The sequence below is a fragment of the Mizuhopecten yessoensis genome, unplaced genomic scaffold (genome assembly GCF_002113885.1).
Source record: "Mizuhopecten yessoensis strain PY_sf001 unplaced genomic scaffold, ASM211388v2 scaffold716141, whole genome shotgun sequence".
NCBI lineage: Eukaryota > Metazoa > Mollusca > Bivalvia > Pectinida > Pectinidae > Mizuhopecten > Mizuhopecten yessoensis.
In genome coordinates this window covers 152937-177745 of record NW_018479968.1, presented here as the reverse complement: position 1 = coordinate 177745, position 24809 = coordinate 152937, and the positions used below count along the sequence as shown (strand labels likewise).

The window sequence follows — 24809 nt, the reverse complement described above, 5'->3', positions numbered from 1 at the left end:
AAAACGTAAACGTTTACTATACGAAACTGGGGTCTGGTTCCCAGTTCCGTTTAAGGAAAAACGTAACTGGAGTCTGACACTGATTCCTGTCCTTGATTCAGATATAACTACGGGCCTTTGACCTTTCGTTTTGCGAAGTAGACAGGGAAAGATTTAACAAAAAACGTAAATGTTTACTATACGGAACTGGGGTCTGACACTCAGTTCCGTATAAGACCAATTACTTTATAGAGGCTATGGTAGTCATAATTTTCCTGTGAAAGGTTGTTGATTTGAGTTCCCAGTCGATTATAAGAGGCTGGCTATTATGTTTTTCTGAAACAGACCTAGTATTTTGGTCGAAGTTCGAATTATAGTGTTATTTCAAATTTAAACGGATCTAGTGTCTGGTTCCCAGTTCCGTTTATGTTAAATGGAACTAGGGTCTGGTTTCATGTTCCGTTTATGTTAAACGGAACTAGGGTCTGGTTCCTAGTTCCGTTTATCTTAAACGTTACTAGGAACTAGGAACTAGGAACCAACTTCAGGCTCCCAACATACAACGCATTTATTTATTACTCTCTCCTTGAACGAAACAAATCTTTACAATCCTAAAAGTAAAAAGAATACGAAGAAAAAAATGACGTATTAGTGGTCATGTATTGGAAACTGGCAATGCTATGTTACTCCTATTTAATACAATTTTCCTTTTTTTATATTTAAAAAAAAAATCAATCTTATATACAATGTAGATATATAGTTTCCCAAAGTGAAATCATCCTTACCAGTATCAATCAACGCGGGAGGAACTTTCGTGTCTTTCTTTTTATCTTTTGACGTCATATCTGATTCCCGTTGAGCACGCCTCCTATCAACTTGCCAACGCGAACATTTGTGTGAGCACAGGAATTTGAAGAGGAAATATCCAAGAATTACGACGACTACTACTGCCAAACAAGCAAACCAGCCAGGCATCTTAGTCATGTCTCACTGCTTGTCTGTCCTGATAAACTCCACTTTCCTTTTATAAACGGAAGAAGGAAACAATGTTAGATATGATTACCTTCCCATCATGTCAGTAGGACTGTAATCTTCATCCCTTATATATATGATACCTAGTTAAAAACATATTTTAGTTTCCGGTTGTCATAAAGGAAACAAAGATTTGATCTTCTTGCAGTTTAAGTAAACAAAATTACAAACTACATAACTTGCAAATAAAAAGCAATGCCTGTCCTGGTAAACTTCGCTGTCCCTTTATAAATGGAGGGAGGAAAACTTTATCGATCATATTACCTTCCCATTATATTAGAAGGAATGTAATCGTCATCCCTTATATATATGATACCTAGTTAAAAACATATCTTAGTTTCCGGTTGACATAAAGCAAACAAAGATTTGATCTTCATGAAGGTTAAGTAAAACATTTTATAAACTACATAACTTGCAAATAAAAATTAATACAATGTATGTAAGACATACGGATACTGGCGCAAAATTAATTTTTCAAGATATATACACAGCTGTGACATCATTCTCTTCACATTATATATGATGTAGCGGGGAGACGGCTATGTCGTGTGTAGTTTATGTGTGGTAGGGACGTTTGAGTGTCCCATTTTGTCTGCATAATGTCATTGAAAAGATCGGATAACAAGTGACTGGAATGACCCAGCTCTCTCAAGCAGTAAAATACAACAGATGAACATGTCTAACGCTTGATCCTTTAAGGAACCTTCCGTATCCCATATCACACATTACTTATTAACATCTGACATTCTCAGTCATGCATACTCACTATATATAACTAGACCGAGAACTACAAAGGTTTAAACCCGGTACACGAACACAATACTTTCCAAAGGCTTCATATTTTCTTATTTCATGTACACAAATAGCCTATATATAAAACACCTGTTCGTTGCATTCATTAAATATTTGCGTTATTTGTTTTTAATAATTTATTTTCAGTTAAAAATGGATTCCTGAGGTTTTTTGACAAGATCTGGCTTATGAAATATATAAATTGTCATGGTGTTTTCTTTAATTCTCTTCTTTATGGTGAATTGCTGGCCAGTTTCAGAATTTTGTTCCACAAGTTGAAGAAGGAAAATACTGGTATCGATGTTAATCATATTTGTAACCAGACCTTTCAGCGCTAAAAATTACCAAATCCCGGGGACCTGATTGCTTTTATCGGCGTGTCCTTTAACTACAAATTCCACAGCAATACCGTCGGAGATGTTGATCAACATTTCACAGAAATGTGGTAACATACCGAACAAAAGCCACTTCCAAAAAAGGCGATAAAAGCGAACCAATACGCTGTTGACCTATCACCTTGACATCAATTGTTTGTAAGGTACTGTATATCCTCTTGTTGAGACACACAGATGATCACTTGAGGGTGGTCGGGTGGTGCAGTGGATAGCGCACTTGCCTTTCACAAAGTCGGCCGGGGTTCGATTCCCCGATTGGACGGGAAAAGGTTGGGGTCACCTAGTACTAATATTAATACCCGGCCTCTTCTGCCCCGGCCGGGTATTAAATCGATCCCATGCCTTGTAATGGAGCAAGCCCGGTGTGAATCACACCGGGGCGATTTTAAAATAAATTGACAGCACATTGGTCCGCATACATAAATATGGTTGTAGTATGAACTATTCTGTTGATATCCTGCACAACTTTAAGTTAAACTCTGCCTAAAATGTCGTTAAATTATCAAGTTAACGTAGCAAGCGTAATCGAAATCTGAATTGACCGCCATGTTGGAAAGTTCGTCTCTCTTCCGATATAGGTCAGACGTCCAAATATGGGTGTCATGACCCAATATGGAAATTGTAGTAAACATGGCGGCATCAGTAGTAATACTATATTTGGCAATGCAGGCCATATATAGAAAGGATAATTGAGATAACATCACGCGTGATCTGTCAAGGCGGTCGTTTCTATTTTTTCCCCAAGACGGACTTGGTTAATTTCGTAAAAGAGTTTTTGCATGGGTAAGGATTCGTTTTTTCAACAATTATGCAATATTTTGATAACATTATACTCATATGAGGCGTGAATTATATGCAATCTTACAGATTAACACTTTCGATTTTGCTCCATTAGTTGGCATAGGACCGCTTCGTAGCTCTGACGACGCAATATATAAAAAAAATCTCCCGTCGCCAGAAAGCTACGTTATCGCAGCTGGGGTCACCTACCCGATCACGTGGGTTTTCTCCGGGTACTCTGGTTTCCTCCCACACTAAGACCTCCACACACTAACATCTGGGCTAACAAGAGTGATTAATATAAGTTGAAATAACTTGTTTCATAATTATTGATAAATAAAGTTTATTATTATTATTATTATTATTATCACTTGAAGCAAAATGAGTTGCTCTCGCCGAGCACTATGAAGTCAACTACTCTACAGCTTTCTAAGGTACTTGGTAAATGAACCGATGCTGTAGATCAACGTTTATCTATACGTAACCTTCGTTCAAAAACAAACCAGAAGATCTAGGTTATTTTGATTGTTTGATAGGATGGAAAGACCTACACAGTACACAATATATGACATGAACACTGTAAATCATTTCATACCCCATACACAACGACTGACTCGATAGAAAGTATGAGCAAAATGTAACATTTATGTAAACATATATCTGCACTCGTCACTTACTTACCAGGGAATAACGATGGATCTGCGATGACAGATGCAATAGAATGCACAGTCTGATTCCTCTAAAGATTGTTTATGTAATGGTGGGAGTAATAATCGCACAGGAAATGCCGGGTGCTTATCAGGCACAAACAATCAGTCGAACCTCTCTGAAATGCCTGTGTGTTGCACAATACACTTGTAGACGCGGGAACATAAAATGAAGGGGATTACAGTGGGGCCAACCCAGAGAAATCGGTCAACCATGACTGTCGTATACAGAACCGTAGGATCTTGGAGTATTTATAGAAAAAGACCAAATAGTGCGCAAGCTAATTATATAAAGAGGCAAGTAAATGATCGCGCTAATAAGATGAGCTTTGCAATACATGAATGAACGTATGGTGGCATATTTCTGCCATCCACTTGCGACTTACGAGTTACGTATGTCGAAATAACTATTGAAAGATGTCTACATAATCTGATAATATGTCGACATAATCTGAGAAGATGTCGACATAACTGTTAAATTATGTCGACATATTATCACATTTGCCGAGATAATTTTGCCGAGATAATTATCTCGTAAGTGGGTAACTCGGCTTTTTATCGTGTTAATGCTCGGGTGTGACATCGACTTGCCACTTACGATTTGCCACTTACGACTATTGAAGACACGCCCTGTGGGGCACACATAGAGAGGTGTTTTATCTGGGACACGCCCTGTGGGACGTACCTACAGAGGTGTTCTATGAAGGACACGTCCTACAGGGCGTACCTAGATAGGTTTTCTATCAAGGACACGCCATGGGGGCGTATCTAGAGAAGTGTTCTATCTAGGACACGTCCCGCGAGGCGTACCTAGAGAGGTGTTCTATCTAGGACACGTCCTGTGGGACTTACCTTGGGAGGTGTTCTATGGAGTACACGCCCTGCGGGGCGTACAATGTATCTGAAGAGGTGTTATATCGAGGACGTCCCGCGTTGTACCTGGAGAGGAACCGACGTGACTCTTCTATTCTATCCGCAATGTTTTCAGAATTATTTATATTCAACATAAGAACACGTTTATGTCTTTGGATTCTAACTGATCATAATATTTAAAAATATAAACTTTGATTTTTTTTTGAACTAGAATAGAATAAACATGTATATGTGAACATTTTCAAAAAATGACAGGTAAAGATAATCGTCCAATCGATGACTACGACTGCCGTTAGATATATGTATTTCGACAGAGTTTGTAGCCTATATACAGTTGGCCAGCAAATAAAGCAAAACCTACTGTTTCGTATATAGTCATTTAAAAGAATGAGGAATTGAGGCTTTCATTTTATACGTAACTCAAATTTTATAGCTATTTATGACCAATGTAATGATTGATGCTTTCTGATGGTGTCTAAACTGTTCAGTTTGTCCTTTTCTTGCTAATATCACTTCAGATTGAAACCACAATGACTTGAGCATTTATTTCAGCTATATATGGACCTAAACTATATAGTGCTCAGAGTAATTTTACATGTATTAGGGGTTTAGATCGAATTTCGGTGAAAAATGTCCACCCCCAATGATTATACCAAATATTACCTGCTTCATTTGCCGATGAAATTGACCAGAATTTAGAGAAGGGGGCTAACTATTGACAGTTTTAAACAAAGAAGATACCTTTTGTACGAGATTTTACATTTTTATTGAATATACACAAGAAATTGTTCGAGCAACCAAAATCGACCAATAAGCAATATAATACTGTCGCTAGCGGTTGTCACAATTCATGAACTGCCCTGGGAATTCTTCCTCCAGCCATCTATTCTGTCTCTTGTGATCAATGTCAATCCCCGGTACAAATCGAAAACAACGTGGAGCACACATCCATGTGGTCACGTCACGTATGAAACGCAGTCGAACAGCAAACTGCCATATCAAATTCTTTCGTCCTTTAAAGCCACGTCTGGTTTCCTGTCTAATTCAACATTCAATTAATGCAGCTTTACATTCCAGAAGATGTAGAACCTCGAAATTTAAAGATTCTTCACTTCGAGCTAGTAAAATGATGGCTGCCGTAGACTCCCAGCTGAGCCTGGGCACCGCGCCTAGACATTATTCATATTCGATGACGCATCAGAAACTTTAATATCTAAACGTATGCATTCATAAACAAAAAATAAATATGATATTCAAAACATGTTTTGTGTTTGTTTTCTTCATAATTCGCTGTATTGAACTATAAGCGTACAACATCATTTTGTTAATGGTCTTTCAATGACGGACTATATTGTTTTACATTACATCAATACGTAGACTTCCATCAGCTCCGACATATGGGACACACGATCAGAATGTACTTTCACTAGTTCCAATTATTGAAAAAAACACATGTTGATTGAAATATCAGAATTGAATCTTGCTTTGGGCGATTTCACGGGGTGATGAATTGAGTAGTCTCGTAACAAATTTAACATGATCTGCTTTCGCCATGAAATCGGCCAAAACACGACCCAATCCTTAAATAAAGACGGTATGTTAAACTAAATGATCAGAGGTATACATTTTTGATCTTCGCTTTAGAAAACGAGATATTATCATTTTTGTCTGAAATGCCGCTTCAAAATCTATAGTAAAATAATTGTTCACCTGGATGGGAAAACCCGCGCAGGAAGAAATATTTAAACACGGCTTAGTAGAGAGAGATCTATTTCAATAACAGACATCTTCATTTCAATTAGAGGAAAATTTCTATTATAGACATCTTTATTTCAAACAATGATATCGCTATTTCAATAACAAATATTTTTATTTCAATTACAAATATCTTTATTTCAAATAGATATATCTCTATTTCAATAAGACATCTTTATTTCAAATAGAGATATCTCTATTTCAATTACAGACATCTTTATTTCAAATAGAGATATCTCTATTTCAAATAGAGATATCTCTATTTCAATTACAGATATCTTTATTTCAAATAGAGATATTTCTTTTTCAATAACAGACATTTTTATTTCAAATAGAGATATCTCTTATTCAATCTAAACATATCTGTATTACATCAAACGACATATCATATAAATGTGAAAAGCTAAATTTTAAATAAAATAAAAATAGCTTCAAATGTAATAGAGATATTTATATGAATGAAATATATCTCTTAAATTGATAGAGATATGACTTAAGCTATTGAATGTTCAATTTGACACTTTATTTTGCTTTCCTTCCAGACGTTTTTACTTACCACATACTAACATTTACACAAGCTCGCTCGTCTGCTATATCTCTCTTCCATCAAAGATTCCATACAACTTTGCATCGAACGTTATACGTCTGCAACAAACTGATCTATATTCCTTGAAGTGATCGGTGATTAGTCTTAATTAGCCTTACTACAGCTTGTACACTATATTTAAACTTATAGGACTTGCATAGAAAGAAAGAAAATTATCATTTAAGGGCGTGTCGGGTTTTAGTGGTGAAGGAAAGCCTGAGACCACCAACAGAGGGCCAGAAACTGGCGACTGTCAACGTAGGTCTCGAACCCGCGACCCAGTGGTGGAGGGCTAGTGGTAACAGAATGTCAGACGCATTAATCACTTGGCCACTGCGGACCCCCTCTCGATTTGAAACTTTCCTTCTTCACCACTGAAGGGGAACAGATGATTATTGATCAATACTAAAACAATATTATTAACCATGTCCAAGATAAGATCTAAGACATTTGTGGATCAACGTAATGAAATAAAACACGGTCTGGTGACACAAGAAGAAATGTTAAAGAAGTTTGCACTGGTGTTCAAAATAGTGGTAAAATGTGTCACTGAAATGGGGTTTTTTCATGTCGTTTGCGATCTCGAAATAAAACAAAAAAACATACGGAAGTATTTAAATTAACGCCCAAATAAACAACAAAATATCTGATAGTGTCGACAATATCCGGGTACAAACCGGATTCCTATTGTTGAAGTAACAGTGTGTTGTTTTTTTTTATCTCAAACATTGCAATGACACTTCCTGGTTTCCTAATTCTCTCGTGTGGCTATAGAATATCTGAGGATATGAAACATCATAACAGGTATTTTAGGAAGACTAGAGAAACGGATAAGCGACTCGGACATGTTTTCCAAAGTTTACACAAACAATAAGTCGGCTACAACCAATGGCAAAAAATCGTCTTTGCTTTTTCAAATATATTTAAATGATCCCAAATACAATGTATTTGTTTTCATTCAAAAACTTGAACAAGTAGTCTTCAAAAAGACCAAAAGATGAGTTACAATGGCGGTTGGTATTTTAAGTTTTGACAAAACCGTCCTAGTAAGTGTTTTTTAAGAGATTTACATGAGTTGATGTCGAATATGTCCTCGAGAACTGATAATATGGGATGGTGGAGTTTTCACTCAAGTTACCCAGACATGTTTGACATAAATTAAAATATTAACATTATTACACATAATTGCCTCAAAATGTCTCATCATACTAGTCTGGGCTCCCGGATATGTTGGAAAACTAAAGGTAATGAAAAGGCAGATCGCGTCGCCAAAGCGGCATAATGACATTCAACTGTTGATTTCAAACTTCCTTCGACACCGTTGTTTTGAAATCGTTTATAAATAAGTCAAAGTGGCAAAATAATTGAAGTAAATTAGTAGACAGCAAATTACACTCTGGTAAATGACAACCCAACTATAAAAAACCGCAGAGACAAGGCTGTCCTTGCCTGTCTCCGGATGGGTCATACATGTACATACCTTACCCATTATTATTTATTGAAATGCAAAAACCAGCCTTAATTCAAAGCATGCTACTAACCAATTACTGTAAAACACTTATAATAAGATTCAACTGACCTTCAAACAACACGAGTTAGGGTTTTACGGTAGATTTGCCAGAGGCCACTTGTAATTATATCAACAATAATTACATCCAGACAACCAGGTATTTTTTATATTTACATATTTTTCTTTTTTAAGACATATTCCTACAAAAACCATTTGTCCTGCCTCAAAATACATTTCAGGCGGCCATTTTGTTTGTTTACATATTCCTACACCTGAAACAGGCAGTTGTAATTATAGTCGAGCAGTTGTAATTATAGCCTATATAATTACACTTGCCCTCTAACACTGTTGTAATGGAACGGCGCGGGGGCAAATGTAAATTTGTACATGTAATTATAATGCGGAACAGACAATACAGAAGTAACAACCCGCGATTCTTTTTCTTTTTTATCTTTTTTATCTTTTTTAACAAAACTGGGATTCATCTTTTAATGACGTACTTAGTAACAAGATGCAATTGACGGTTTAACGTAATTTTGTTTACTAAGGAAATAATTTACATTGGTTTTCGCATAGGGACGGTTTTACGTAACTTTCCAGTACGGGGGGATATTTACATTGGTTTTCGCTGAGGGACGGGTTAACGTTATTTTTTTTTCTAATGAAACATTTTAAAGAGTGTAAAAAAACAAAGATTATGTTTTCTTCTGCCTTTATGGGTGACACGACGTTTACTTGCGAAATGCAGAAAACTGTTCCTTTGAGATATGAAAGCGTCGTTATCGAAATTTTCATCTGTGAAACGGAAGAAAAAATATATCCCGTTTCATCCGAAGTGAAGAAAAACAGAAAATGTTAAATGAAGTGTGCACAAAACTCTTATACAAAAATTCCAAAAGAGACCCTGCGTGGGACGTTCTGACTGTATAAAAAACTTCAATTTAAAAGCCCTTGTCAGCTAACATTCTCATCGCCACCGCAAACCACAGATCATTATCTGGGTCCAGATTCGTGTGTGATTTCATGTATTGGTGTTACAAAATGAACTATTAATTCTCCACGAATTTATCCTCCCGACCCATTCCCTCAGAACAAATATGTTTCCTCCTTCCCGTATATCCGTTCAAGTTAAGATACTCTTTCCCCTGTAGTGTTTTGTAGAGAAAACTTAAGCTGAAGTCATTAGCCACCTTTAAAATCAACCTTGCATTACCATTCAGGACACTAGACTATGTATTGGGGTGGGATGTGGCTATAAATGATGTACTGTATGGAACATCTAGTAATGTGTACAAACATTGATACTGACTATAGGTAGAGATGATACGGACTACTATCAACCTAGGCTTCATGAGTACATTCTGTGTAATAATCGGACGAGTTTTCTACTGCTGATTTAAAATAAATAATTAATTTAAAACAAAAGTCATTACACAATGTATATTCATTGAATTGGTATAGATAAATGTGATTACAATGTATCAACTTGTAAATAAACAACACTAGCAGGAAACAAAGTTTGAGGCACAAATATTGAAGAAATTAAGTTTGAAATACCCGGTAGTAGCCTTTACAATAACGCCATCAGAAGAAGTCTAAACACTTATTACCATCAGTAACCGTAAGTAGTCACATTACATGTCATCATCAATTACTGGTAGTAGTCTTTGTTGCATGTCATCATCAACTACCGGTAGTAGACCTTGTAACATGTCATCATCAATAACCGGTAGTAGTCTTTGTTACATGTCATCATCAACTACCGGTAGTAGTCTTTGTAACATATCATCATCAACTACCGTAGTAGACCTTATAATATGGCATCATCAATAACCGGTAGTAGTCTTTGTAACATATCATCACCAATAACCGGTAGTAGTCTTTGTTATATGTCATCAGCAATTACCGCTATTAGTCTTTGTAACATGTCATCATAAATAACCGGTAGTAGTCTTTGTTACATGTCATTATCAACTACCGGTAATTGTCTTTGTAATATGTAATCATCAATTACCGGAAGTAGTCTTTGTAAAATGTCATCATCAACTACCGGTAGTAGTCTTTGTAACATATCATCATCAACTACCGTAGTAGACCTTATAATATGTCATCATCAATAACCGGTAGTAGTCTTTGTAACATATCATCATCAACTACCGTAGTAGACCTTATAATATGTCATCATCAATAACCGGTAGTAGTCTTTGTTACATGTCATTATCAACTACCGGTAGTTGTCTTTGTTACATGTAATCATCAATTACCGGAAGTAGTCTTTGTAATATGTAATCATCAACTACCGGTAGTAGTCTTTGTAACATATAATCATCAATTACCGGTAGTAGTCTTTGTAACACATAATCATCAATTACCGGTAGTAGTCTTTGTTACATGTCATCATCAACTACCAGTAGTAGTCTTTGTAACATGTCATCATCAACTACCGGTAGTAGTCTTTGTTACATGTCATCATCAATAACCGGTAGACGTCTTTGTTACATGTCATTATCAACTACCGGTAGTTGTCTTTGTTACATGTAATCATCAATTACCGGAAGTAGTCTTTGTAATATGTCATCATCAACTACCGGTAGTAGTCTTTGTAACATATAATCATCAATAACCGGTAGTAGTCTTTGTAACATATCATCATCAACTACCGTAGTAGACCTTGTAACATGTCATCATCAATAACCGGTAGTAGTCTTTGTTACATGTCATTATCAACTACCGGTAGTTATCTTTGTAATATGTAATCATCAATTACCGGAAGTAGTCTTTGTAATATGAAATCATCAACTACCGGTAGTAGTCTTTGTAACATATCATCATCAACTACCGTAGTAGACCTTATAATATGTCATCATCAATAACCGGTAGTAGTCTTTGTTACATGTCATCATCAACTGCCGGTAGTAGTCTTTGTAAGATGTCATCATCAATAACCAGTAGTAGTCTTTGTAAGATGTCATCATCAATAACCGGTAGTAGTCATTGTAACAGGTCATCATCAACTACCAGTAGTAGTCGTTGTAAGATGGCATCATCAATAACCAGTAGGAGTCTTTGTAAGATGTCATCATCAATTACTAGTAGTCTTTGTTACATGGCATCATCAATAACCAGTAGTAGTCTTTGTGAGATGTCATCATCAATAACCGGCAGTAGCTGCGTAACATGTCATCATCAACTGCCGGTAGTAGTCTTTGTAAGATGTCATCATCAATTACCGATAGTAGTAGTCTTTGTTACATGTCATCATCAACTACCGGTATTAGTCTTTGTTACATGTCATCATCAACTATCGGTGGTGGTCTTTCTAACATGTAATCATCAATAACCTGTAGTAGTCTTTGTAACATGTTATAATCAATTACCGGTAGTAGTCTTTATTACATGTCATCATCAATAACCGGTAGTAGTCTTTGTAACATGTCATCATCAACTACCAATAGTAGTCTTTGTAACATGTCATCATCAACTACCAATAGTAGTCTTTGTAACATGTCATCATCAACTACCAATAGTAGTCTTTGTAACATGTCATCATCAATAACCAGTAGTAGTCTTTGTAACATGTCATCATCAATAACCGGTAGTAGTCTTTGTAACATGTCATCATCAATTACCGGTAGTAGTCTTTGTTATATGTCTTCAGCAATTACCGCTATTAGTCTTTGTAACATGTCATCATCATTTACCGGTAGTAGTCTTTGTTACCTGTCATCATTAACTATCGGTAATAGACTTTGTAACATGTCATCATCAACTAACGGTAGTAGTCTTTGTTACATGTCATCATCAATTACCAGTAATAGTCTTTCTAGCATGTCATCATAAATTACCGGTAGCAGTCTTTGTCACATGTCATCATCAATTACCGCTATTAGTCTTTGTTACATGTCATCATCAACTACCGGTAGTAGTCTTTGTTACATGTCATCATCAACTACCAGTAGTAGTCTTTGTTACATGTCATCATCAACTAACGGTAATAGTCTTTGTTACATGTCATCATCAATTACCAGTAGTAGTCTTTGTAGCATGTCATCATAAATTACCGGTAGCAGTCTTTGTCACATGTCATCATCAACTACCGGTAGTTGTCTTTGCTACATGTCATCATCAACTACCGGTAATAGTCTTTGTTACATGTCATCATCAATTACCGATTGTAGTCTTTGTAACATGTATCATCAATTACCGATGGTAGTCTTTGTTACATGTCATCGTCAATTAGCGGTAGTTGTCTTTGTTACATGTCATCATCAACTACCGGTAGTTGTCTTTGTTACATGTCATCATCAACTACCGGTAGTAGTCTTTGTTACATGTCATCATCAATTACCGGTAGTAGTCTTTGTAACATGTCATCATCAATAACCGGTGGTAGTATTTGTAACATGTCATCATCAGTTACCGGTAGTAGTCTTTGTTACATGTCATCATCAATTACCGGCAGTAGCTGCATAACATGAGATCATCAATTACCGGTAGTAGTAGTCTTTGTTACATGTCATCATCAACTACCAGTAGTAGTCTTTGTAACATGTGCATGTAATCATCAACTACCGATAGTAGTCTTTGTTACATGTCATCATCAACTACCGGTAGTAGTCTTTGTTATATGTCATCTGCAATTACCGCTATTAGTCTTTGTAACATGTCATCATCAGTTACCGGTAGTCGTCTTTGTTACATGTCATCATCACATCAACTACCGGTAGTTGGCTTTGTAATATGTAATCATCAATTACCGGAAGTAGTCTTTGTAATACGTAATCATCAACTACCGGTAATAGTCTTTGTAACATATAATCATCAATTACCGGTAGTAGTCTTTGTAACATATCATCATCAATTACCGGTAGTAGTCTTTGTTACATGTCATCATCAATTACCGGTAGTAGTCTTTGTTACATGTCATCATCAACTACCGGTAGTAGTCTTTGTTACATGTCATCATCAACTACCGGTAGTAGTCGTTGTTACATGTCAATATCAATTACCGGTAGTAGTCTTTGTAACATATAATCATCAACAACCAGTAGTAGTCTTTGTAACATATAATCATCAACTATCGGTAGTAGACTTTGTAGCATGTCATCATCAATTACCAGTAGTAGTCTTTGTAATATGTCATCGTCAATTACCGCTATTAGTCTTTGTAACATGTCATCATAAATTACCGGTAGCAGTCTTTGTTATATGTCATCATCAATTACCGGTAGTAGTCTTTGTAACATGTCATCATCAATAACATGTAGTAGTCTTTGTTACATGTCATCATTAACTACCGGTAGTTGTCTTTGTAATATGTCATCGTCAATTACCGATAGTAGTCTTTGTAAGATGTTATCATCAATTTCCTATAGTAGTCTTTGTTACATGTCATCATCAATTAGAGGTTGTAGTCTTTGTAATATGTCATCATCAACTACCGGTAGTAGTCTTTGTAACATGTCATCATCAATAACCGGCAGTAGCTGCGTAACATGACATCATCAATTACCGGTAGTAGTAGTCTTTGTTACATGTCATCATCAACTACCGGTAATAGTCTTTGTTACAAGTCATCATCAACTATCGGTGGTGGTCTTTGTAACATTTAATCATCATTTACCGGTAGGAGTCTTTGTAACATGTATAATCAATTACAGGTAGTAGTCTTTGTTACATGTCATCATCAATTACCGGTAGTTGTCTTTGTAACATGTCATCTTCAATTACCGGTAGTAGTCTTTATTACATGTCATCATCAATAACCAGTAGTAGTCTTTGTAACATGTAATAATCAATTACCGGTAGTTGTCTTTGTAACATGTCATCTTCAATTACCGGTAGTAGTCTTTATTACATGTCATCATCAATAACCGGTGGTAGTATTTGTAACATGTCATCATCAATTACCGGTAGCAGTCTTTGTTACATGTAATCATCAACTACCGGTAGTAGACCTTGTAACATGTCATCATCAATTACCAGTAGTAGTCTTTGTAAGATGTCATCATCAATAACCGGTGGTAGTATTTGTAACATGTCATCATCAACTAACGGTAGTAGTCTTAGTTACATGTCATCATCAATTACCAGTAGTAGTCTTTGTAGCATGTCATCATAACTTACCGGTAGCAGTCTTTGTCACATGTCATCATCAATTACCGGTAGTTGTCTTTGTAACATGTAATAATCAATTACCGGAAGTAGTCTTTGTTATATGTCATCATCAACTACCGGTAGCAGTCTTTGTTACATGTAATCATCAATTACCATCATCAACTACCGGTAATTGTCTTTGTAATATGTCATCGTCAATCACCGATAGTAGTCTTTGTAAGATGTCATCCTCAACTTCCGGTAATAGTCTTTGTAACATGTCTTCATCAATTACCGGTAGTAGTCTTTGTAAAATGTCATCATCAATTACCTGTAATAATCTCGTTACATGTCATCAATTGCCGGTAGTAAGTCTTTGTTACATGTCATCATAGTGGTGGTCTTTGTAACATGTCATCATCAACTAACGGTAGTAGTCTTAGTTACATGTCATCATCAATTACCGGTAGTAATCTCGTTACATGTCATCAATTGCCGGTAGTAAGTCTTTGTTACATGTCATCATCCACTATCGGTAGTAGACTTTGTAACATGTCATCATCAACTACCGATAATAATCTTGTTACATGTCATCATCAATTAGAGGTTGTAGTCTTTGTAATATGTCATCATCTATAACCGGTTGTAGTCTTTGTTACATGTCATCTTCAATTACCGGTAGTAGTCTTTATTACATGTCATCATCAACTACCGGTAGGAGTCTTTGTAACATATATCATCAATATCAGGTAGTTGCCTTTGTAACATGTCATCATCAAAAACCGGCAGTAGCTGCGTAACATGACATCATCAATTACCGATAGTAATCTCGTTACATGTCATCAGTAGTCTTTGTTACATGTAATCATCAACTACCGGTAGTAGCCTTTGTAACATATATCATCAATCACCGGTTGTTGACTTTGTAACATGTCATCACCACTTACCGGTAGTAGTCTTTGTTACATATCATCATCAACTACCGGTAGTAGCCTTTGTAACATATATCATCAATCACCGGTAGCTGACTTTGTAACATGTCATCATCAATTCCCGGTAGTAATCTCGTTACATGTCATCAATTGCCGGTAGTAATCCCGTTACATGTCATCATTAATTTTGTAACATGTCATCATCAACTAACGGTAGTAGTCTTAGTTACATGTCATCATCAATTACCTGTAATAATCTCGTTACATGTCATCAATTGCCGGTAGTAATCCCGTTACATGTCATCATGAATTACCGGTAGTAATCTCTTTACATGTCATCATCAACTACCAGTAGTAGTCTTTGTAAGATGTCATCATCAATTACCTATGGTAGTCTTTGTTACATGTCATTGTCAACTACCAGTAGTAGTCTTTGTAAGATGTCATCCTCAACTTCCGGTAATAGTCTTTGTAACATGGCATCATCAATTACCTGTAGTAGTCTTTGTTACATGTAATCATCAACTACCGGTAGTAGACCTTGTAACATGTCATCATCAAAAACCGGCAGTAGCTGCGTAACATGACATCATCAATTACCGGTAGTAATCTCGTTACATGTCATCAATTGCCGGTAGTAATCCCGTTACATGTCATCATTAATTACCGGTAGTAATCTCTTTACATGTCATCATCAACTACCGATAATAATCTTGTTACATGTCATCATCAATTAGAGGTTGTAGTCTTTGTAATATGTCATCGTCAATCACCGATAGTAGTCTTTGTAAGACGTCATCATCAATTACCTATATTAGTCTTTGTTACATGTCATCGTCAATTACCGGTGGTTGTCTTTGTAACATGTCATCATAAATTACCGGTAGCAGTCTTTGTTACATGTAATCATCAACTACCGGTAGTAGACCTTGTAACATGTCATCATCAATAACCGGTGGTAGTATTTGTAACATGTCATCATCAACTACCGATAATAATCTTGTTACATGTCATCATCAATTTCCGGTAGTTGTCTTTGTTACATGTCATCATCAATTTCCGGTAGTTGTCTTTGTTACATGTAATCATCAATTACCGGTAGTAGTAGTCTTTGTTACATATCATCATCAACTACCGGTAGTTGTCTTTGTTACATGTCATCATAGTGGTGGTCTTTGTAACATGTCATCATCAACTACCGGTAGTAGTCTTTGTAACATATATCATCAATCACCGGTAGTTGACTTTGTAACATGTCATCATCAATTACCGCTAGTAGTCTTTGTTACATGTTATCATCAATTACCGGTAGTAGTCTTTGTTACATGTCATCGTCAATTACCGGTGGTTGTCTTTGTAACATGTCATCATCAATTACCGGTAGCAGTCTTTGTTACATGTAATCATCAACTACCAGTAGAAGTCTTTGTTACATGTCATCATCAATTACCAGTAGAAGTCTTTGTTACATGTCATCATCAACTACCAGTAGAAGTCTTTGTAACATGTCATCACCAACTACCGGTAGAAGTCTTTGTAACATGTCATCATCAATTACCAGTAGTTATCTCGTAACATGTCACCAATTACCGGTAGTAATCTCGTTACATGTACTCATTACTTACCGGTAGTAATCTCGTTAGTTGTCATAAATTAACGGTAGTAGTCTTTGTAACATGTAATCATCAATTACCGGTAGTAGTCTTTGTTACATGTCATCATCAATTACTAGTAGTTTTCTCGTAACATGTCACCAATTACCGGTAGTAATCTCGTCACATGTAATCATTACTTACCGATAGTAATCTCGTTAGATGTCATAAATTACCGGTAGTTATCTGGTTACATGTCATCACCAATTAGCGGTAATAATCTCGTTACATATCATCATCATCAATTACCGGTAGTAATCTCGTTACATGTCATCCATTGCCGGTAGTAATCCCGTTACATGTCATCATTAATTACCAGTAGTAATCTCTTTACATGTCATCATCAACTACCGATAATAATCTTGTTACATGTAATCATCAATTACCGGTAGTAGTCTTTGTAATATGTAATCATCAATTACCGAGAGTAGTCTTTGTTACATGTCATCGTCAATTACCGGTAGTTGTATTTGTAACATGTCATCATCAATTACCGGTAGTAGTCTTTGTTACATGTTATCATCAATTACCGGTAGTAATCTCGTTAGATGTCATGAATTACCGGTAGTAATCTTTGTTACATGTCATCATCAATTACCAGTAGTTATCTCGTAACACGTCACCAATTACCGGTAGTAATCTCGTTAGATGTCATAAATTACCGGTAGTTATCTGGTTACATGTCATCACCAATTACCGGTAATAATCTCGTTACATATCATCATCATCAATTACCGGTAGTAATCTCGTTATATGTCATCAATTGCCGGTAATAATCCCGTTACATGTCATCATTAATTACCGGTAGTAATCTCTTTACATGTCATCATCAATTACTGATAATAATCTTGTTACATGTCATCATCAATTACCGGTAATAATCTCGTTACATGTCATCATCAGTTACTGGTTATAATCTCGTTACACGTCATCATAAATTACCGGTAGATATTTCGTTACATGTCATCAACTACCGGTAATAATCTCGTTACATGTCATCATCATTTACCGTTAATAATCTCTTTACATGTCATCAATTACCGGTAGTAATCTCGTTACATGTCATCAATTACCGGTAGTAATCTCGTTACATGTTATCAATTACCGATAGTAATCTTTTAACATGTCATCAACAATTACGGGTAATAATTTATTACATATCATTATCAATTACCAGTAGTAATCTCGTTACATGTCATCAATTACCAGTCGTAATCTCGTTACATGTCATACCTAATTACCGGTAGTAATCTAGTTATATGTCATCATCAATTACCGGTAATAATATCGTTACATGTCATCATCAATAACCAGTAATAATTTCGTTACATGTCATCAATTACCGGTAGAAATCGCGTTAGATGTCATCAATTACCGGTAGATACAACAATAGCACAGATATAACATAAGCACTACAGTAAATTGAAAAGAGCGGATCACCAATGATGGTTCCTCGAAGAATGACAGTTATCAAAACACAATTGGTCTCACCTGTGTTAATTGTGTCTGTTACTATGTGTGTGTGGAAATTGCATGCCTCCTTCACGATTGTCTAGTGTTACATAGTCTCGTTCAACCAGACGCTTGATTACTTGTCTGTTCGGCGTAGCTTGCGCAGACAATAAGAGTCTGGGTTGAACGAAACTAACCTGTTACCTGGTTATTAACAGGTAACTAGTTTCAGGTAAGACTGCAATGTTTACATTTTATCTTCGTTTAGCGTACGTACATATGACCGTATATCTGCAGTACACGAGATAAGGTCGTTTACAAAACATTGTGTAAGCGATGTGTCCATTATAGTTAGATAATAAATAGCCATGTAGATCTGGCTGAAATATGGCAACATACTTCAATGAGGAAAGATATAAGTTTAACTACGAAATCGAGTTCATTTACGGGCCTTCCCTTAATATATATCAACCACGAGACCTACCGCACAACTGTGCGATAGCCCAGTGGTGCGCACGCTATAATCGTACAGTTTTTCATCGTGCGAACATGGTGCTCACACCACATATCGTGTAAAGTTGTTCGATCCCACAACTGTATGAAGTTAGAGAAAGACCCTTCCAGTACTTTCTGAGAAATAAAACGTAACGATAACATACCTTAACTGTCAGAGTCTAAAACTGCCGTCGGTAGGCCATTTTGTTGTTTTCAGATCAGTCTCAATAGTTTACATACACAATAAAGGACAAGTGGGAACATACATACGTAATTTGAGAAAGATCCCGTGTGATGCGATTGGTTTAAGGACAGACGGACGGACCGAAGACGAAGCCCGATTCGAAAAGCCCACCATTTGATGATGGTTGGCTAAACACAGGACAACTGCCCCTAAACATAGAACAACTGCCCAAATGGTCGGAAAATATCGAAAATATCTATCTTTTAACGAAATGTTACGTAGTCGATAATGACAACGTCCAGTGTGGTCAGTTTCACGGTGACACAAATAGCTGCGACCGAAATAGCGCAATATCCGGGCCTTTCAGTGTGAAGTTAACATGTACAGCACTACGCTGTCGACCGACAACACATAACGCAATCTTGTGGTTTTTAGTTAACACAATACACCGAAAGTAATAATTGTAAGCATCATGATATAAACAACTGTACCTCTAATCAGATATTTCTGTTTACAGTTAAATTTTAATAAAGGGAGCAAGTTCAATTAGAACATACACGCACTGAGAGGGTACCACAGGGATAATTGCCAACTGCAGAAAGTACGATATAAATATGTTTAAAAGTAAAACAAAATACACATTTATAACGATGATTGAGATTTTGTTTTGAAGATGCTTTTGATTCAGAATCAATGTCTGGGACACTTTCATTCTCTCAACGGCTAAAACTACGTTTTCGTTCGCTAGAAATTCACCGACAGCTGCCGCTAAAACGTACGGTTGTACAAACTAAGGATTTCTTTATTACTGATTAAAACGCCAAGAAAACATTTTCTCATGTCAATTTCTCGACATGAATTGTTCATAAGGAGTATCAAGCTTAATGAATAAGTTTGTGACAAGATTATAACAAAAAAACCTTCACTAAATTGTCCCCTGAAATAGATATCATCCACTTTACTGTTCTATTACAAGTTGATATTTCCGGTACGCGGTTTCTTAAATAGAATGCGAACTACTTGAAGGTTCACGAAGGCTGTTTACCATGAGTGGTGCGTTTGGTGTTTTGGCTCGTTCCGATCAATGTAGATATAAGTAAAATATTTTACAATCAAGGGATATTCTGGTTTAATTGCTTTTCTAAATTAACATCCATCCTCAAAAAGGTTCCGATAATGATATCAGCTTTACATGTCATGTTTTTGTAATTAGTAATAAACTTAATCTGTCCTTGTAATTACTACCCACTGCCAATAAAGACGATATACAATTGACATTAAAGTATCAGGTTGTGAAAATTATATATATGAAAATATCTATATGAAATGCATGTTAGTTTCTTGGGCAGCATTCAAAGTGTCCCAAACTTGGTATATTGACGTTAAATACACCGTTTGAAAAGAGAACCTAACAATAATTTATGGAGAAATATTTTGTGAAAATGCAATTGACAACACAAACGATACATACCTTTGTCAGATGAAAATGATCCTCCGTTTCAGCTCTTAAGCGAATTATCGTCGCTCAGTCTCGATTTAGGGGGAATGTTGGCCGCTAGTTGGCGCCAATATCCACGTTAGTTACACTTCCTAGCAACCACATTTAGGTCATGTCAAGTGTCAATTCAATACAGTACTAAATCGGAGAATTTTTCTGAATTATGCTGAACAAAATATTCACACCGAGTATATATATTACAGATATTTCTCTTTTGATAGTTACACCCTACACAACATTCTATTAATTAAATACGTTCTCAGTGAATGAAAATAAATATTGACTATCATAATAATAAAAAAAGAAAAACAAATGAAAAACTAATCTACTGTTCTATTGGCAATATACAGGGAACTGATAATACTTTCCTTTTTATGATTAAATATACAATCTTACATATAAAAGTTTTCCAACCAAATCCATCCTTGCCAGTATCAACAGACACAGGAGGAACGTTTGTGCCTCTGTTTTCATTTTGTGAAGGTAGAGGTATCTCAGTCATGTGTCACTGCTTGTGTGTCTGATAAACTTTGCTGTCCCTTATAAACAACATCTTGGTTTAGCAGTTTAGAAATAGTTAATTTCTAGTTAAATATGAATAACAGGTGATTTTCGTCAATATCTTACTTTAAATAACGTTAATTTTCTAGCATTAAATTCAAGGGTGAAATCGTTCCTTGCCAATTCAATATTCTTACTCCTCAGACTGAGATGTGACCATCGACCTACATTGGGCTAAAAAAAAACTTTTATTTATGAATTTCCAAAGTTTATGTCAGAAAAATAAAGGGCCAGGATGCTCACTAATACGTCAAAATTTCAGATAATTACATAACAATAAAAAAAATAAACAGTTATTGTTTATTAGTGTTTATATTTACAAATATTTATAAATGTACCAGGTAAGTAAAATTCAATGCTTATATATCTATATAATTTACATAAATACCATGGGCATAAGACGAAGTTATATATCTAATTTTGCTTAATTCTATATGAAATTATTTGATGTTATTCAATGACCTGGTCACTTATAGTAACCATTAGTTCAGGCTAAGCGTGGACATTGAGATATTGCATCCCAATATAATCAAGTTTGAAATATGGAAGATAGAGTACAGAAATTGGACATCATTGCAGAACATTCTGAATCTTAAATAAACGGAAAATATTTCTCGTATTTTATACTTAATCTTTAGCTTCTTTTACATGATTTTGTTTATTTCATACATTATAAGGACTAACTGGTTAGTATCACAAGGTAAACGGTAGTTAGTATGCACTTATGTGTACCTTCAATATATTGATGCATATAAGAGATGATTGTTTTAACTGCTTATTGTTTTAGCAGCAATTCTCAGATTCAATGATAATCTGTTTGTTCTCTGTTTTTGGAGTGTAGAGTAGGGACGGCTAAATAGATAGTTCCATACAGTCTCTGGCACTGAATACTCTGCAAATGCACAGAGAGAACATAGAAAAAAGTTATGTTGAAATGCTGAACTCAGTTTTCAACACACTAGTGTGTGTTCCATTCTTACCATTTATATTTCCTTTAAAAGATGCAAATTTATGAGCCTGTGCTCTGTATCTTTGCCTCTTTTTAAAAAATGTATTCCATTATAACGAAAACAAACACTTTCTTCCCATCATAATCTGACATTCAATACAAATGTGTTATAAATTAACCCGATGTATTAAGAGGTAGAGATCCAATGATTTAAACCCTGTGTTTGTAAGTTTTTTTTTACATTTGAACGAAATTTGATCAACACATTTCTTGTAATGTTGTCAACGTGATCTAAAAAGGGTTTAGTGCAACTGTACTAATTTGAAACTCTTCAATATAAATGATAGCTGCGCACTTTTCTGTGTATATGTTGTGTTATGTCAAGACAAAAACATCGTTTAAACATGACCTTCCTTTAGATGGAATACGGCAAGTGTTTCAGATCAAGTGATTGTTTAGGAGATAACATCATGCCGTTGTTATGCCAAATGATGAAATTATCCTGATCACTCGGGGTGGGGGCGGGGGCGGGGATGTTGAGAGAATGTTGGGTCGGTCTCTTTCTGACCATCTTACTCCGCATAGATGAATTTCACTGTGCTGCAATACAGTTTGATCTTCAGTCTGGATAAGCTCAGGTAGTACTTGTATACCTTCCTGTTTGATGTTCAATACATCGTTTTACCAGCAGATTTCCCTATTTAGTTTGACATGACACCGCTTTGTTAATCATAATGAAATCGTAAACAATTCGCCCCCTCCCTACTACGTTACTTCCGGTTTAATTTTATAAAGTAAATAAAGTAATATTTTCTACGATAACTCGCTAGTGCCGAAACCTATTTCGCTGAAATTGATTTTAATTGTGTTCAGAAATTATGTGCCTATCAGTTTATGCGAATGTAAAATATCCATAGATTCACTCTCTCATTACAACACGGAACATTCCAATTGCGTTTCGTAAAAGTGATTGACCATACAATTGGAAAATTCCTAGTTTATTTGATGCGATGCGGTACACGCACATGCTGCAATGTGAATGATAAAAATAATGTGCAAACGATGCGCAGGCGATGCGTTAAAATTGAACCTAGTATGAACACGTGTTTTAACAGTCAATCGCAGTTTACAGTCATAAGTTTAATCAAATATAATTATGACCGAATGTAAACTACTCACTAAGAACGATGTTCGGAAACATGGCATGGCGACCTTCCATAGCAGTACGTGCAATATGTACTAAGATTATATGATTGACAAATGGAAACTATTGTAAAAGTCGAGATAAGCGATACTTTGATGAAGGATTTAGTCTGCGGGGACCAATATTTCACTTTTGAATATCCGAGGTTTTCGAGTTTTCAGAGTTAAAATTATCATAGTTTTAAAAACTAAGAAAAAGTAAAGTTCTGTCTGATTTAAACACTCCCTGTTAACAGGGATCTATAAGTTATAAGAGTTATATGTAACGACGTTCGACTGTATCACTGCGTGGATTCCAATCTTCCATTTTCAATGCGTTAGGGCGTTCTCGATTTCATTTGTGTTAAATTACTATTACGTTGTTCATACCGTCATCATTCGGGTATTGTGTTGCGTTATTGTATACATTTTTATATTTCTGTCTCTGTATAACAAAAAACTCAATTTATGTTATTGCATGATTTGACACTCATATAATTGTGTTTGATGGGTTTTTTTCAAACGATGAATGTTATGTGTAAATAAAATCTTACATTTGTTTCCATGTCCTTTAATAACCTCTATCAGTCTCTAAAGTAAACATGCAAAAATAAGGACCAAAGTGAACTTATCTTCAGTTGTATGATCACATAACGCACCAAATTACCGTGCATGCACTATGCTCTCACCGTCAGCAAATCGTGCGCACAAATATGCGAATGGATAAAAAACATTCGGAAGGCTCGAGTGAAATATGGTACATTGTATAAGTGTTTATTATCCGATCGGCATAATTTGTACCTTATCTAATTCTTTAATGAACGTTACTTGTTATTGAAATTACTGCAAAACAATCAATAATGGGATTGTTCTGGCAGGTACAACACTAGCACAGATATACAGTTAACACCGCAGTAAAATGGAGTCGATCAACGATGAGGGTTCAACAAAGATTGGCAGTTATCAAAACACAATTGGACTCACCTGTATTATTTGTGTCTATTGCGCTGTGTGTGTGTAAATTGCGCACCTCTTTCACCGTTGAATGGTGACATAACATTAACCTGCTACCTGGTACATGTAATCAACAGGTAAGTGGTGCATGCAACAAGTAAGGCTGCGATGTTTACATTGTATCTTCGTTCATATACATGAACGTATATCTTCAGTACACGTGATAAGGTCGTTTAAAAACCATTTTAGTAAGCGATATGTCCATTACAGTTAGATAAATAAATAGCCATGTAGATCTGGTTGTAATATGGCAACACTCTTAAATGAGGAAAGATATAAGTTTAACTACGAAATCTAGTCACGGACCCTTCTCCTTCATATATATTAACTACGATACCTAGCTCACAACTGTGCGATAGCTTTCGCACAATGGTTCGCATGTAAT

General features: G+C 35.7%; 1 long non-coding RNA gene across 6 annotated transcripts in view; it reads right to left on the bottom strand.

Annotated features, from left to right (window-relative positions):
• LOC110441824 overlaps window positions 1-24809 on the bottom strand; it is a 75872-nt gene that overhangs the window by 10598 nt on the left and 40465 nt on the right. For 3 of the 6 annotated variants that reach the window (XR_002461946.1, XR_002461948.1, XR_002461945.1), the window contains exon 2: window positions 765-1000. This is a non-coding gene — a long non-coding RNA (uncharacterized LOC110441824). Of the gene's footprint in view, window positions 1-764; window positions 1001-3188; window positions 3226-3659; window positions 3857-20691; window positions 20772-24809 lie in introns of those variants that run through there. The other 3 variants (XR_002461943.1, XR_002461944.1, XR_002461947.1) reach the window with 3 other exon arrangements.